General features: G+C 41.9%; 1 protein-coding gene across 1 annotated transcript in view; it reads right to left on the bottom strand.

Moving 5' to 3' along the window:
* SLC7A2 (solute carrier family 7 member 2) overlaps positions 1-13,611 on the bottom strand; it is a 53,537-nt gene extending 39,926 nt beyond the window's left edge. Inside the window, exon 1 of the mRNA XM_082758690.1 lies at positions 13,496-13,611. The gene's annotated coding sequence lies outside the window, so the exon portion shown is untranslated. The remainder of the gene's footprint in view (positions 1-13,495) is intronic.
* Positions 13,612-16,789: the final 3,178 nt, after the last annotated feature.

The raw sequence follows: 16,789 nt of genomic DNA, 5'->3' as shown, positions 1-16,789 counted from the left end.
CAAAAATCCCAGACAATAAATCTCAGAAAAAGCCTCTGAGAGAGCAGTTCTACCATTTTACGCCTACCACCATGAAATACACATTGGGTTCAGTGATGTGATGACAATACCATGACTCCTTAAAGAGTTAAAGTCATTTCCAATTCTTTTTAATTCTACCTTCTCCTAAAGCTCTATCATGTAGGCTCTGAAGACAAATAAACAACAACAACAAAAAACCTCTGAAAGCTGTTTCATGCAAAGTGTTCTGCTAACAGGTTCAAAGCATGAATGTTATCATCCAGTTGGGAAAACTGTAAAAACTGTGAGCATGGGTCTTTCTAAAACAGCTTAACTCAGTTTATTCATGCCATTTTTCTCTCTCCCTTTTCTCACATAAAGGACAGAAGATCAAACAAAATGATGTTCACAGTCTTGATTGCCTGGATTTAAACCAAAGCCTATTTGGAGAAGCCTGTGTAAAAAGGAGCAGACGGACTCCAAGTGAACGGGAGCAGTGTTCAGAGGATTTCTTTGTTCAAAGTTTATCAGACTGAGGATATGGCATACAAAGAAAACACAGATAACAAGCACATGCTGGATGAAAGGCCATTTGGGAAGCACACGCAAAACCAGATGAGAAGCCTGGGATATGGAGAAGTTAATTTTTGGCATTGATATGAATTCTGAAGCAGTATAAAAGATCAAAGAGAAGCTACTGATGGTTTGGAGTGTGGTAGTCCCCCAGATTAACAGAACATCTCCCTAAAAATGTAACTGGATATTACAAACCTCTTACTCTTACACTTTGGCATTAGACTTTAGCCACAAACGATGCCTCATGGCACCTATGTTTAACACAAATATCAGTGTGTGGAGACAGCCCAAATTATATTGCAGCAGAATGCCCACTCTGCTTGCTGGGAATTATTCCGAACACTCAGATGAACTGAAAATCTGCCTTAAAAAAAAAAAAAAAAAAAAAAAAAAAAAAGTTTGGGCTGCAGCTGATGAGCAATTTTCTTTTCATATCTGTCAGCTTTTCAGATTATGAGCACTGTTTTGTATTATAGCTAAAAGTAAAATGACTTGGTGACCCCAGTTATTTGGATAATTCTTGAGGTTGATGTGGCTCAAAATGGTGGAACTAATTTGTCTGGATAACAGCTTTACAAAGGTTCAGAAAAGTCTAGACATTTTCACTGTGGGAAAAAAAGATGCACAATCACTTTTACACAGACTTTAAAAATAATATCCTGCAGTCATCCTTTCACACTGAAAATTGTGCTTCTAAAGTCAACAGCAGATAAACCGAATCAGTCGAAGGAGCTGTGTTTGTACAACGCTAGGTTTGAGGGGAGATGGAAACAGCCTTTGATTCAGCTGCTTTGCAAGCGATGGCACAGCAAAGATAAAGCTCAGCTACCTGCAGTGCTATAGGATCCACACAATGTTTAAGGTAAGTGAATTTTTATCTAGTAATAACGTGGTTTAAAAAGTGGCTACTTCCCAAAGAACTGGGTAACTGGGGGAGTTGCTCTCCACACCGAGGCCTAGTCAGAAGAATAGGCTTTCCAGTAGCCTTGCCCAGTTTGCCCAACAGGAGAAAGAAGACAAAGGAGGAGAGGGAAGAAACAAGTGTTTTATCCGAGTATAACAACAATCTCTCTCACTACAGCTACAATTTTAGCTTCAAATTAAGTTTTCAAACTTAGCTGTAACATACTTTGGCCTTACTCCACGCTGGCCTGCCAAACTGCGATCCAAAACTGGTTTAACTGGAGCCGTGTTCAAACGCTGCTGCCAAGCTATTTTAGCTCCAGAACAGGAGGGGAAGGAAGAGTCAGCATTTCTTAAAAATATATAAAATAAATAACTAAAAAATCCTTAATTCTTTATCCTTGATCCAGAAATTCAGTTACGCATAATCAGAAAGCCTGAAATCCCTTCAAAATTAAGGCCTTTGTTATACAAGCCCCTGAATTTACTACAGATTGTAGCCACATGGCAAAACTATCTTCATAAACGCACTCTGAGTCCTAGTTAGCAAAACAAAAAGCTTTTCAGCTGTGCTAAGACAAAAAATATTCCTGCAATTATTCATCCGGCAGTAACACCCAGCTCGCAATCACGGCCTGCCCAAGAGCTTCATCTAAGAAAAATCAACAGCGTGAGAAAGGCAGAAGTCAACCAACCAAAGGAAAGTAAAGCATATGGGATGGTGGCTTCATCTGCCTTCCTCCTGAAGAGCAATCAATCTTCCTGACTGTCAAAACAACGAGAAGCTGCAACGTAGCCCCTGCTACCAGCATGTTCAAACAAGGATGGAGGCAGTTTATGAAGGTCTTTCAAACGCAGCTCAGTTGGCTCAGGCCAGGAGTTGGCTTTTTTTCCCTTCCCAGTTCAAGTTTGGCTGCCTGCATCCTGCAGAATTACTCTTTTGGTAGGCAACTGCTTGCCCAAGCAGAATCCAGTAGGATTGTTCCCTGCCTGAATTCTTACGTTCAGGTTTCTTTCTTTGGCGCTTTTTAGGTTATGCAGATCCAACATTTTGCCTTGCATAGCAAATGCAGCTCTTTCAAAAGTGATCTTCATGCTTCTTATTTGACAATGCTGCATCAGCTGAAGATCTAGTCAGTCTGGAGTAAAAAACTCCCCTCTTTGAGTACTAAATTTCATGAAGGCATTTGTGAAAAAAAAAAAAAAAGAGCTTTACAGTGCCATACTTAGCTCATTTTTCATGGGATACTGCCAAGATAGACAGATAGGTAATGAAACAGTGCTACAATCTTATCTCCTCCTTTCTCCAACCATGAGTCCCAGCTTGAAGAGCAAGTGGGATTTGCTTGGTTCATGACTAGCTGCACAACCGTCACCCAAACTAGGTTTGATGTGGAATCAGCAGACTGACAGAGGCATGTACACGTGAAACCACATCTGTACCAGAGTCACTGCAACAACCTGATTGCAGCATGTACAGAGCCGAGTAACCCTTCGTATACGTACACGACCCTGTTTGTTCAGATCAGATGCATATTTTCAAAGGTATTCTCCCAGTCATCCTGGCCATTCGCTGCACTGAGGTTCACTCCATGGAACAATCCTGAACAACCCTTTTGGAGGAAAGGAAATTGGAACCTGTGCTCCAGAAGAGTACCTAATCTAGTCTCCCTCCTACTAGGATTAGACTTCTTCCACTTCCTTTTTGACATAAATTTCATATCAATAGCTGTCCACCTTGTCCAAAGGTTCTAGTGTATGCCATTTTATTGTACAAGTACAGCAAACAGGCTGAGGCAGGCATCCAGGCACCAGCTCCTTCCCGCTATCCAGAAGCAAATTGGTATTCTGTGTAAGCCTGAAGTCACACATACAGAGGTTACATGCTCATCCTTGTACAAAACCAGTCCTTTTGTTGTTCTTGGGATTGTTTCTTCTTTGGATGCTGACTTGATTGTTAATTCACTACAGAGCCCCTTCCAACCCAAACCATTCTGTGAATACCAGAACAGGCCCACATTATCAGCCAGGACATCTTTTACCTGTAGAATTCCATTCTACAAATGCCATTGCTTAAATTTTCATAGTCTATAACACATTAAAATGCTGACATACTATCTCAACTAATGAGCAAGATCCTAGAAGCAGCTGAAGGTTCAGATCTGATTTCCTGATACAGATCTTCAATGATACCTAAAAAAGAAGAGATCAGTAAAAAAAAAAAAAAAAAAAAAAAAAAAAAAAAAACAGCACAACAACCTCTGCAGGATGGGAGCAAAATTGTTCCAATTTCCATTCTTTGCTTCAAACGGTCAGCTCCTCCTCACGACACAGCCAGGTGTGGGAACATATTCTGAAACATCAGTTTGAGCATATGGTATATGTTGCTTCTCAGTTTGTAGCCTTGGGTAGGATATTAACAGCTACAGCTTTTCACTCTTCATGGTATGCAGCAAATGCAACTTCTCCATTTCTTAAAGGCTGATAGGATATCAAACTTTGCCTGTGGAGGCAAGAAAATAAGTTTCTTGTGATGGCTCCTATGTCAGAGTCTGTGCTCATGACATTATCTTTCTGTTCTGCCCAGTAATCTACCTGGGCTGCAAAACTGAACAAAGCCAAATAAATTTCAGCAGAACAGTATCAGTCACAAAAAATACTAATGTCAAGGACTGCAGTATTTCTGATGGGGCAATCCAACCTTTCCCCTTTCCCCTCCTGGGCCTCCAGAGTAGAAGTCTGTGGTAAGATATTCAGCCTTATGCAAGTTCCCAGGCTGACCCAGCTCCACATCCAGGCAGATGACTTCTATAGGCTTTCCAGTTTACAAATTTATTTCCTCAGTTGAGTTTTGTGGAGAGCTTTTTGTTGTTATTCTTGAAATCCTGCTTGCCAAATTTTCTAGGAGAAACACAAATGTTTTCCACTGTCAAGCCAGCAGTTATGTCAGCTGTCTATGAAAATGGCACTTAATGGAAGTAGTGAATAAAGTCGCTATATACCACTGCTTGAGGTCCTCCTTCAGACTTCTGGTGAACTTTTCAAGAAGTTTGCTTACCATCAGAGGAAGAATCTTTGTGCAGCACTTGCAAGCTTGCCTCCCTAAGGAGATAGATGCTCCACCAACCATTGATTTTGCCTTTCAACTCAGATGATTTGTTTCTAAGGGTTTGCACCCAGCAAGGTTGAGAAACCCAGTGTTGCATATCCCAAATGCCACGCTGTGTGTTGCTAGACTCCTGTTTCCCTTGGCATGGTAGAAGTCAAACTCCAAACAGTGAGCTACTTTGCTCGCAAGTTCCAGCCTTCCTTCCAGCCACCACTTCCAACCCCAAGCTGTCTCTCAGGGGAATGCTGTGAGCACCAGTCACATTGCTCTGTATTTCTGCTGCCTTTCTGCCATCTGCAAACAGCTGCAATTAGATAATCCCACTGCCTGACTGCGTGTTATCAGCAGTGCTTGTTAGCAGATCCTTACAAAACATGGTACATTGAAACCCACGCCTTCATCGGCTAGGTTTCAGACGTGCTAAAATACTGTGGTTTTCAACATTCCCCGAGTTATATTAAAGGAAGATAGTTACCATACTCACCCACCTTCCACAGGAGGAGATATCTGTAACAACCATCTGGCAGTTGCTTGGACAAATAGACAATAATGTGACATGTTCTCATAAACAGGCAACATGAGATCACTTTAAAGAATTCTGATTGCCTGCAATACTCTGCCAATAAATGCAAATAAGAGTTGAGAGAGTGGTTTTTGGGTTGTTTTGCTGGTTCCTATGGAAATATTCCCTATTTACAATGCCAAAGAGAGATCAGGAACAGGTCAAATATGCAGTAATGGAATGACACTTATAGTAAAGATGTAACAGATGCAAAGTATGGATGATCCAAAATACTTCATAAAAGCAGTTTCATGTACAAGTCATTTAGCAAGTGAGTATAAAAGACATCACCAGCAAAAATGCACTTGGTGAGTGCCATCTTCTTGATTATTTTTTTTTTTTAAGCTCCAGTCCAAAGGGAAAAAAGTATGGAATAAGACTTTACAGGAGTGCCTGTGTTACAAGAAAAATTGGATTCCAAATGCCCAAACCTAACTCTTAAGTTTGAGGGATAAAGCACTCCTGTGACCAAAGGTGGTCTAAAAAGAAGGATAAACAAAAACCAGAGAGGATAAGAGAGTTTACTGCATGTTTTACAGCTGTGTGGGGAATTTTTGATAGTTTCTCACAATGTGCAAGTGAAACAGCTTACTCTCTTCTCTGCATCCATCCTTGCATCTCTTAGTTGTGGCTGCACAGCCACGTGTGTGGCCATGTGATAAACTAGAACAGGGAACCAATCCTTGATCAAAAGTATCCCAAGAAAAAAAGAAAATGAGCTGGTTTCCTAACCTAGCTCATTGCAGAGTAGCACAAAGAGCTGTGCAGGCGCAGAGGGATGCTTACTGAAGCAGGAACAAGAGATAGCAGCCTGGAGCAGAGCACAAGAGCTACTTCTGCTGACACTGCTTCAGAAGGAAATGCACAAACTTCACCTATGAGCACATCAGGGTGGGGAAATGCGGAAAGCTACCTGGTTCCCAGAGCATAGTGGGTACATTTTAATCAATAACAATGAAATAGTGTAAATATACACTTTACATAATCAGAAGGTTGACTTAACTTATTGTGGGGGGGCAAAAATGCAACATCGACATTATTTTTCTGCAAATTCTGCTCTTTTTGCATCTGGTTCATTGAACTAAGTGCAACCCATCTGTTACCACATAGGACAGAAAAACAGTCAAAGAAAAAAAATCTTATTTAATACAAATCGAAATTATTTACTTAGACAACTAATGAAATGGAGTACATAGGCAATTAAACACCATAGAGGGCTTTACAGAGTACTACAGACTTTCAAGAAGACTTGTAAAAGTTTATATCTGGGACAATTAGATACAAAATGAGGTTTTTAAGTCTGATGTTGAAACTAGTTGCTTCCAAATAAAGCACATGCATCTAATAAATTAAAACGGTCACAGAAAATATTTCTAATAGTTGGACATTGCATGGGAGACTGCAAACAATCTGGGAATGGATACCCAGAAGCAGTGTCTCACCAAGAATAAATGTTGAAACAATTAGAACAGATTTCCTTCATTTAGGGAAAGCTTGCTATGGGGCTGATCTCTCCCTCACAGACAGTTTCTTCCATCTGATTTATGAAAATCAGACAGGGAACACCTCACTGCTGGAGGACAGTCAGCCTAGCAGACCACCTCATAGGAAGAACAACTTGCTACTATATGTTATCTATGGCGTTTTTCAGTGTCAGACTCTACCAGAATGACTAAAGTTGTGCTTTCATGGGACAAATGAGGGGACAAATGAGAAGGGTTCTTTTTTTTTTTTTTTTTCCTTCCCCAAATGACACACAAGCATCCGCTTTTCAACTCCTGAAAACTTCTTCCAATTGCCTGAAGGAAGCTCCCAGCTCCATAGACAAGAGGAGACCTGGTCCCATGGCACAACCACCTTCCTTGCCCCTCACCTGCCCGCACTCCTCCTCCAGTCCCTGTGCAGAAAGAGTGCAGACACCATTTGGTGAGGTATAACACAGGTATAACACCACCTCTTGATTTCAGAGTTGCTGTGTAACTGCCATGGCAAATAGCCCTAAGAATTTTTCCTGGCCCACAGTTCCCACAAGACAGAAGCGATGTTTATTTCTCCAGTGCCACCCCTGAACGCTCTCCCTCTCAGCAGCAGAAGGAAGCAATGAAATTCTGCTACTGGCTACCTTCAGCTGCTTGCTGTTAACTTGAAACCCCTAACAAGTCAGGGTCATGTTACAAGGATCAAAAATACAGCCTAGTCATCCAACCTACTGCTTCTAGCAAGCCCACTGAAGTGGCGCACCTTGGAAAAGAATCAGACATTCATGTTAATTCTATATTTCCACAAGCTTTTTCACCCCATTCACAGTGCTGAAAGTATTTCATGGCAAGTCACATCCCATTGTTTGGTCTCAACTGCACGATAGTCCAAAAATATATGAGGGCAGAATAAAATCCATATTATACCAAATCATGCATAAACACTGAATTCAGAGGAATTAATTTCAGTCCTCATGGGAGTAATCAGATATCTTCATGATAACCAAACGCTACATTTTCCTTAACTAATATGGAAATGTTTCTCAATCTAAGGAAACTGAAGAGAGGACAATAAATAATCCCTTCGAAATTCCTTGTGAATTAATTATTAATTATTCCATAACCACAATGCACATGGTACTGCACAAACAAAATAAAATAAACATAATCACTTTCCCATCTTGTTCAACAGCTTGCAATCAAAATCCAGCCAAAGAAATAATTAACCTCAAACAAAATGGGCTAGGACTAGGGATTAGCTACACGAATTCACACAGCTATAGAACAGGTTATCCACACAGTTCATTGTTTTAACACTAAAGAAAGCAAAGATTACAGTCCAACTCCACCTCCCCAAATAGAGTCACACAAAGAAGAATGCTCTTTAAAGGAAACATATATTTATTCCATACATTTAGCAGAAAATTACACTTCATTCTGAAAAGCAAGAAGCACAGGTGAAGAGATGTTGCGTATTATACACAGAAGACAGTAGTAGAGTGTGGCAAAACAACTTGGTGTAGTTTGTCTTTTCCTTTAGTCCAATCTCAAAACTGACAAACTATTCTTAAATTCCCTGCAGAAAATCTGGAGGAATATTTATTTACTTGGATTTTGCCAGTGCATGAGCTTCATACAGCTCACTAAAATTCTAGTAACCAATACAACTGAATGAGGTTACCAAAGTCCCATCCCTTTCTGGTATTACATTGGATGAAATAACTTTTTAGAAATGAGCTAATTTAGTGAGACCAGCCATACATCACAAAGAGGCAAAGAAGACCTTGCCATTAGTGATACAGCTCAGCACTGAATCACCAGCGCTGACTGTGCCCATTCTAATAACTTATAAGAAGCAGCAGCTGCTCGTTGCACTCCACTGCATTTCTGAGGAGTTGTCCTTGGGAGCTGAAGGCACCAAACATGACCTGTCCTGGCAGCTACATGGAGGTCTTTGTGGGGCAGCTCTACTGTAGGAGAAGGCAACTGAAAAAGCCACATGGAAGAAGAACTGGAGCCTGTGGACAACCAGAACAACAATGTGATGGTTTATGTATGATGGTTTCCTCCCTTTTTTTCTTCTGGGTGGCTGGTTTACTTCTACTTGTCAGATGCATGCAGCCATTCAGACACCAATAAAGGATTCTTCAAGTTTTGGAGAAGAAATCAGACAAAACATTTTAGATTTCTTCATAACAAGCTCACATCCTACACCCTGCATCCTTAACACCACGCTGTTTCTAGAAGCCATAACTCCACATGGTATCCAGCTGTTATCAGAGCTGTGGGATCCACCCCATTGCTATTCCACACCATACAAAATATGAGTTCCTTGCTCTTCCTTGCCACATATTGAGAGGCTAGATCTTCTACCAGGTTTCTATTATGATATATGAATAGACAGGTACTCTGTGAGGGCCTCTGTCCTTAAATTTAACTACACTAAATTTAAGCATCTAGTTTGATGCTTAATTCTTTGTAATGTACGATGGGTGTATATATACACATATATATGTTGACACACAAAACTATCACACGTGTGGGGTCTTAACGGCCATGGTAAGTAAAATACAGATATGACAATCTTTTATGCATGCTATTCCAGCAGAACCTCTCCCTGAGTTGCATCCAATACCTAAACACCAGCCATCAAACTCTCTACCTTTAACACCCCAAAACTCCCCACCCTCGTTTTTACTGGGGTTCATGGTCAAGTGATACCAATAGAATTAAAGGATATCTGTGTACACAGTTGCTGCAGATCATATCTCAACGTCTCTCTCAAGATCTGAAGATCTCTCAAGAGATCTTCAATAGCCATCTTGCAAACAGAATGCTTTATTCAAGGCAATAGTACATTTCTTTTCCAGCTGTGTAGAACAAGAATGAGCTAACCGCTCATTTTATGGCCAAGTGCATGTGATACATTCCTCCATCTGTATCCTAGTTACATTGTGAAATCTCTCATCCTACACATATGCAATCCTTTGATTGAACTTGTGAAGACAATGACAACATTCGGCACATTTCTAAGTGATCTTCCCCTCAAAGTACATCTATACAGAAAAATTACACTGTTGAGATCAGGCGAGATAATATCGTGGCTCTTGGATGACTGTCAGGAATGACTAAACTTCACAATCCCAGAAGCCACTTTTACTAGTAACCTTTAAAATTCTCTACAGACTTGTAGTGGCAGATCACTTACATGAATGCTTTTCCCAGCAGGGAGGAATACACATTCGTCATTTTCTGAAAGCTCAACTGTTTGCTTCCAACAGCCCTGACACCTGACTTATCAATACTAAATTGTTTGGCTACTACCTAGTTCAACCAGTGGAATGAGGATGACTCTTTACCCCAAGTGGACAATGCACAGGAGGTTGAAGAATTGAAAAAAACAAGGATCAGAATTGCATTGTGACAGCAAATGAGCACCATGTGTGATCAAAGGTGATGTGATAAATGACAAAAGGTGCCATGAAGGCAGGCACTTCCCAGTACATGAAAATTTCAGACACTGAAACCTGACACCAAATAGTTTCAGATTCTTTCTAAGAATTTCAGCAGCCTAAGAAAATATTTTCATGGTCTTACTACATAAAAAGCTAACGTGAATAGTTGAAGTTCTGATTTAAAGTCACAAATATGCATACAAATGGCAGTGCAAACTTTTCTACATCTTTGGCTGTATGACATTAATTGATCATTACCTGTCTGGGACATGACAGAATTAAGATCTACAAATGTTAACAGTATTGGAAAGAAAGGCAAGAAATTTGGGGGCAAAGGGCTGCAACACTGAAGAACCCCTTCCTTCTCCCTTGAGCACATCACCTAGAGATCTTTCTCACTGATGTACATATACCATTCACTGAGTTTGGTCACAAACTGCTGTTCCTCTGGAAAAGGGGAAAAAGAAAGGCTTGCTACTTCTTTGCAGAATTCAAAGTTCCCATGCCAGCAACATTGTTGCTGCTGCTGCTGCTTTGCTTTGCTTCTCCCACCCTCCTGCCCTCAGACATGTCCTGATGTTTTATTTCCATTGACTTTCTCTTTGTATCAACTTAAAGTTGATTGAATATGTTTAAAACATGTCATTGATGAAAAACCTGAGGGAAGAAGGGAAAAGAAGAAATGGCAGAAAACTGATCATTCCAGTATCAAAATGAAACAGTAAGTCAAAGACAGGACTGGTAGCCTGCTAAAACCATCCAGCCTATGTTTTAAGTTAATGCCCTACATAGTATTACCTATGTAAAAGAAAGATTCCCCAAAGTATGTCATCCTATGACCAGGGGGGAATTCTGGTTAAAAGCAGGACAGCAACAAAACAGGAAACGTTTGTTTGTTTGTCAGAATGATACTTGCAACATGATGGACAGAGGTCAAAATGATACCTACAGAACCAATATGCACGAAGGTGATCCAAAGCTAGATAACCAAAGCTGAGAGAACTTTACCATCTTAAAACCTGTATAAATTAGGGAATAAGATTTAGTTTAAACTCTTTTTTTTTGTTCATTTATGGTCTTTCCCCTTCATTCTCCTCTGTCTTAACACAGCTCACTGCAAAATGTACAAAAACCTGCCAAGGCACAAAAGGAGGAGCTAAATGTTCATAGTACCTTTCAACACATTCTATTTTGCAATGCACGAATGTCAAAACTTTTCTCAGTTAATCTGCAGTGAGTGCTAGCTGAAAGGTAGAAGCAAGGTGCATTTACAAGCAAGTTAATGGCCCCATTGACTTAAACTGCTGTATGGTTTATTTTTTCTTCTACAGTTGCAGAATTAATCTGACCCATTTTTGATCTCCACCCTTGTAAAATCATTGTTTCACATCCTTTTACTTAAGATACATGAGTTTCTTGCAATTTACCTCCACCTGGAGAAATTCTACTCTATTCTTGTACCCAACATACTTACCCAGGAGTTCTGGCTGGTTTTAGTCACTGTAACAGTCATCAGCAGCCAATAGTTTACAAACAGAACACTCCTTCGAAATATATTGTTGCCAAAACATTTAGAAAGTGAAAAAGGGTTTTAAACTTTTTAACCTTTATTACCCTGTTATCTTACTGGTCTTTCTGTACTCACTATCACTTACTATGCTAATACGTTCATTTAGTAAATATCCCCATAAAGCAGCTAATAGATGGCATCAAAAATTTAACACATTGACTCCAAATTCACTATCATCCTTAAGCATCTTCTCAGCTAGAACCCTGAACTTAAAAACAAAAAACAAAAAACTAAAAACTTAGAATTATATAAAGACAGGTTGAAAATATGCTAATTACATTAATTTATTACAAAAGTTGAAACTGATTTTAATTTACACTACATATGTACAAAGCTAGAAGCAGCTCCATACTCATGCATCTTATCAAATACATTTTCACCGAGGTCAGAGTCTTGGTCAGACCATTTATGCATGTGCTCTAGCCAACATACTGAGCTTCAGGATCAACCCTTCATTGCATTAAGACTTCACAAGGTGCCCAGTCTTCATCCAGGTGTGAAGAATTACAAGTTGTATTCTAATAATAACATCAGTTAGACTGAAGATTATTCCACCCATAGATAATCTTCAGCACAGCTTGTAGTAGCATGTCTCTGTGGGGTTGTTTTAATCATTTCCCAGTTTATATTAGAGCCCAGCGGGGATCAGAAGAATCATGTGTGGACAGGGGTAGAGTCAAGTGGAACCACCTGCAGCAAAGGACATCTGCTCACAGGGGCAGAGCAGGCACTGTATCTCTTTGCATCTGGCAGCACAGGTGTCAATGAAAGCAAGTTTAGTTTCTGCACAGGCCTTACGCCTATTTTACTATCAATCTTAATGTTTTAATGCCATTAGGTGACACAAACCAGAACTCAACACGTTTTCCACACTATGTAATCCAAATTCTGATCCAAGACCTACTGTGTACTGAACCTGCACAGTGTCTACATGAAGATTCAGAGAATTTGTTTTATTTTGTCTTTCTAGGATAATCAAACGATCATCAGCTGGTTTCAATATAAACAGGTTCTATAATGCCACGGTCCCTTGTGTAACATTCCTCCTTTCTGAAACATCTGAATACCTCCCAATGCATTTGTTTTGGTATTAATAAGGAAGAATACAAAGAGAAATGCGTTTGAAAGCTTTTAAAATAAATACAGGTCAGGTATTAATACACTTGAAACAGAGCACGGTGCAACCCTTTGGTCCCGAAAGGAATTTCACAGCCTTGGGCCAAGTTTTAGGAAACTCCTCTCTCTTCCACTGCTGGGTTGCTTTCGGTGGAATGATGTGTTCGGTGGCAGCAGAAGCTGCAGCGCCCCTCAAAACCCCGCACGCCCTCATTTCGTTCACTTAATGGGGTTCCCCCTGAGGGGAGGCTCGCCTCAGACCCGCAGCACACAACCACCCAAACCGCACCGTGAGTGCCAAGGGCTAACAAGTTGCTTAAAATCGGGGATTTGGAGCTGCTGCTCCAGACACGGCGCAGTTTCAGGACCGCTTCACGAGACGGGCTTTCTCCAGCTGCGAGCCGCGCTGCCCACCCGACTTCAAGCGCATTGCTATATTTAAACACGCACAGCCAGCATTAGGCAGAGAACCTTCCTTGCTCCACAGCAAAGTCCTGCGCCCACCTCACGCCCCCCACACAGCACGTTTTCCCCGGCTCCTTAAAACAACCCTGAGGAACCCAGCTCGCTGCGGCTGCGGCTTTGGGCTCGCTGAAAGCCCCCGGGCGAGCAGCGAGGCCGCCTTCCCCAACCCTGTGCTCCCCAACACCGCCCACTGGAGCCTCCCGGGGGTCCCCCCTTCGTCCCCAGGTCCCGGCCCCGAGCGGGGCGAAGGGCGCCACTTACGGGGCCGGGCGGCGGCGGGCAGGGCTGCGCTGGAGGTGCGGGCTCAGCGGCGAGGCTCCCTCAGCGGTGAGAGCCGGCTCGCTCCTCCCGGCCGAGAGCCCCCAGCCATGCCCGGCCTTCCCAACACGTGCGGGGCCGCCTCACCCCTCCCCGCCCCGCCGACCCCCTTCCCGCCCTTCCCTCCTCCTCTCCCCCTCGGCAGGCTGTGGCGTGGGTGTCCCCCCCCCCTTCCCCGAGCGGCGCCATGGCGCCTCAGGGAGGCCGGGGTCCCCCGAGGGGCTTTTCCTTTTTTTCTCTCCGGGCTGTGAGGCGGGGAGGCGCTCGCCTCAGGGCGCTACGAGCCCCCCGCTGCCCCCACTGGGTGCTGGCACCTCGCAGCCACCCTTACACGCCGCCCGCAGCCCCTTTCCATGCCATGCTGCCACTTGTCAGCGTTTTCTGCCCCAATCTCTCGCCTTAAATGCTTTGGACTGTTAGCAGCACGCCGAAAGACGGCTGCAGGGGCTAATGATCCATTGCCAGAAACAATATTTTTTTCCACGTGGTTTTAAAGGGAGGAGAGTGTCAGGGGATGCCTCCCCAGCCCTTGGTTAGGCAGCGAGAGGAAAGTCCTCTCTGCAAAACGCTGAAGAGTCTAGCAGCCCTCATAGTTTGAGCCTAGCAGCCCTCATGACTTGAGCCTAGCAGCCCTCACGACTTGCTGGATGTGTATCCCAGGCCGGCTCTGAGGCATGCATGGTAGGAGAGCATGACCTGTGCAGCTCCACATGGGATTTTGTGGCCAAGCTCCAGGGAGCAGTGGGAATGGAGGGGAAAGAGCCACTTCAGCTCTCTGCATATATCGCACTTCGGATGTTGCTTTTCAGATGCATCACTGTAAAAATTTGTCTGAGAGCTGCAAAAAGCACCACAGGATGGGACACAGAACAGGCCTGACACATGAACAATGCTTCTTTTCATTCTGGTGTTATCAATTGGCTTCATAAAACCCTGCTTCTTCCTATAAGCCTTGTCATTTTTGTTGGAGATGCCTGGGATGTGGCAGCTCCATCTGTCCACAGGTTGGGGAGTTTTTGTGTCTCCCTCTGCTTCAGCTTAAATAATTCAGATTGTTCCCCTGGGCCAAATATCCCAAAAAACTCATTTTAGGGCTAAGAATAGCCTTAGGCTAAGAATAGCTAATGCTATGAATAACTAACATTAGGAATCACCAGAATAAATCTTACAATCACAATCTGTCTCCCTGAATATATTCTACTTATATAAGACCTTTCATTTTCAATACTATAGTCAAATTGTTGCACATCAAATTGTTGGGAATATTTTTTTTTAATTTTGGCTGTGGATCTGCTCGTCTCTCTTCTGTGATGTTCTGTCACCATATATGTGGTGTGTGTGCATATGTGCATGCATACATTATACACACACACATGCATAACCCTACTGTAGTTTTTAAGAAAACAGTGGTTCTGTGGACAACAGAACTAGTGACTTGTGAATAAAAGTCTTAATTTTCTTTGAGGTTTTGTGACATCTTTAAACCTAAACCTTCTGCATAGATCTAACTTAAAAAAAAAAAAAAAATTGTATCATTTATATAGTACTTGATACCATATAAATACTGCATAAACATGGTAAATATGATATATTTATATAATCAGACCTAGTGCTATTAGTGGATCACACATAACCAGCATTTCACAGCTGGGCTAAACTCCTCTGTAAATTTCTATGAACAGTCCTTAAGATCTGTTTCAGAAAATATATGAAAAAGACCAACAATAGCACAACATCATCAGCTATCCTCAGTAAAAGGTTGCATGCGTTTCACCAAAAAATAAGCAAGCTTACTTCCAAACAGATTTTATACCAGCCCTTCTGCCCACTCCACATCCATAAGAGGCCCTGAAGAGGCTAATGCTAAGGATGCAGGCAAAGCATCCTTAAAGCATCCGCAAAGGCCTGGACCAGTTTCAGCATGCCTAGATATTTTGTGTTTGTTTGTTTGTTTTTGTAAGATGACTTGCAGATTTCAGATTGCAGATTATTCCCTTTTGTTTCATTCTTAGGTCTAAATACCATTTGCCCTTCGGGCAAGGAGTAGTAAATGTAGTTCTTTTCATGATAAATAACCATAATCCTTGCAGTTAAGTAATTAACAGGTTAAGTTTCAGCTATTAGATCAAAGGACTTTTCCTGTGTGAAGATTCCACCTGAAGCAGTCATGTGTGCCTTCCACTGTCAAAACTGCCTTTAAAGTGTGAACTTAAATATTTACATCCAATGTAAGTGGGTTTTTGAAATGCCATGACCTAAAACACAAGGAATAGCCAGATCCTATCTCAGCCCTGCTTATACTGCATTGCTCTGTTAAAAACTGAAGTGGCTTTCTCTGCTCTCTCTCTCTGTGATAGCTTTGAAATGTTGACAAAACCATAACTGCTTTTATGAAAAGCAGCAGAGTGTCATGAAACTCAGCATGCATGTTTCTGGGAGGTCTGGTAGTCCTCCACAGCCACAGCTTTCCTTCAGAGGAAAGTCCTTTCCCAGTGACTGTGCAGACAGAGCAAATTGCCTGCCATTGGAACAGCTCCCTGTCAGAGTGACAGCCTTCAATTTATGGCTGGCCATATGTAAATGTCATATCAGTCCTGATTCAAATGTTTATTGCGTATTAATGTATCCTGTAATTAAAGCAAAGAGCAGTAAATCTGGTTTTCTGCTTTCACAGCCTCGCTGGGAATGTGTATATCCTAGAATCAAATGCACAACTGCACCTCACAAACATCCTCACAATCTAGCTTTAAACAGGCTAGACCAGAAACTAGTACAGCCAGGGAGATCAGTACTGACTACAAACACACCCAAGAATTTTCTGTTTATTTACTAAAGATTCCTGGCATGTTTGGAGTCAGCAACAAGCCCCATACCTCTATGACTGCAGGTAGACAGACAAGAATTAATCCAGGTCAATGAGTTCTATCACTGCTGCCATCGCTACACTGTCAGATACTGCCTGGACTGCAGCATGGAAATACCTTTGCTGTCCTTGCAAAGACTGGGATATCATATGGCTTCTTTCAAAAGTAGATCAAATTCTGTTTTAAACTTGTCTGGGCTTTACCTTTCCACTTCTACAGGAGAACTCATTTAGAACTGTCTATCTGAGACAAGTATCTGTAACTCTGATACTGCCTAATCATGCAGAGGATCAATCTGATGAAAGAAAAAGAGCAGAAGCATATCTGGGGAGTGACTGTTTAATGACTTAACACTATAAAAGTAAATTCACGA

The sequence above is a fragment of the Aythya marila genome, assembly GCF_965140915.1.
Source record: "Aythya marila genome assembly, chromosome: 4".
In the NCBI taxonomy this organism is placed as follows: Eukaryota; Metazoa; Chordata; class Aves; order Anseriformes; family Anatidae; genus Aythya; species Aythya marila.
This window is presented reverse-complemented; position numbering and strand designations above follow the sequence as displayed.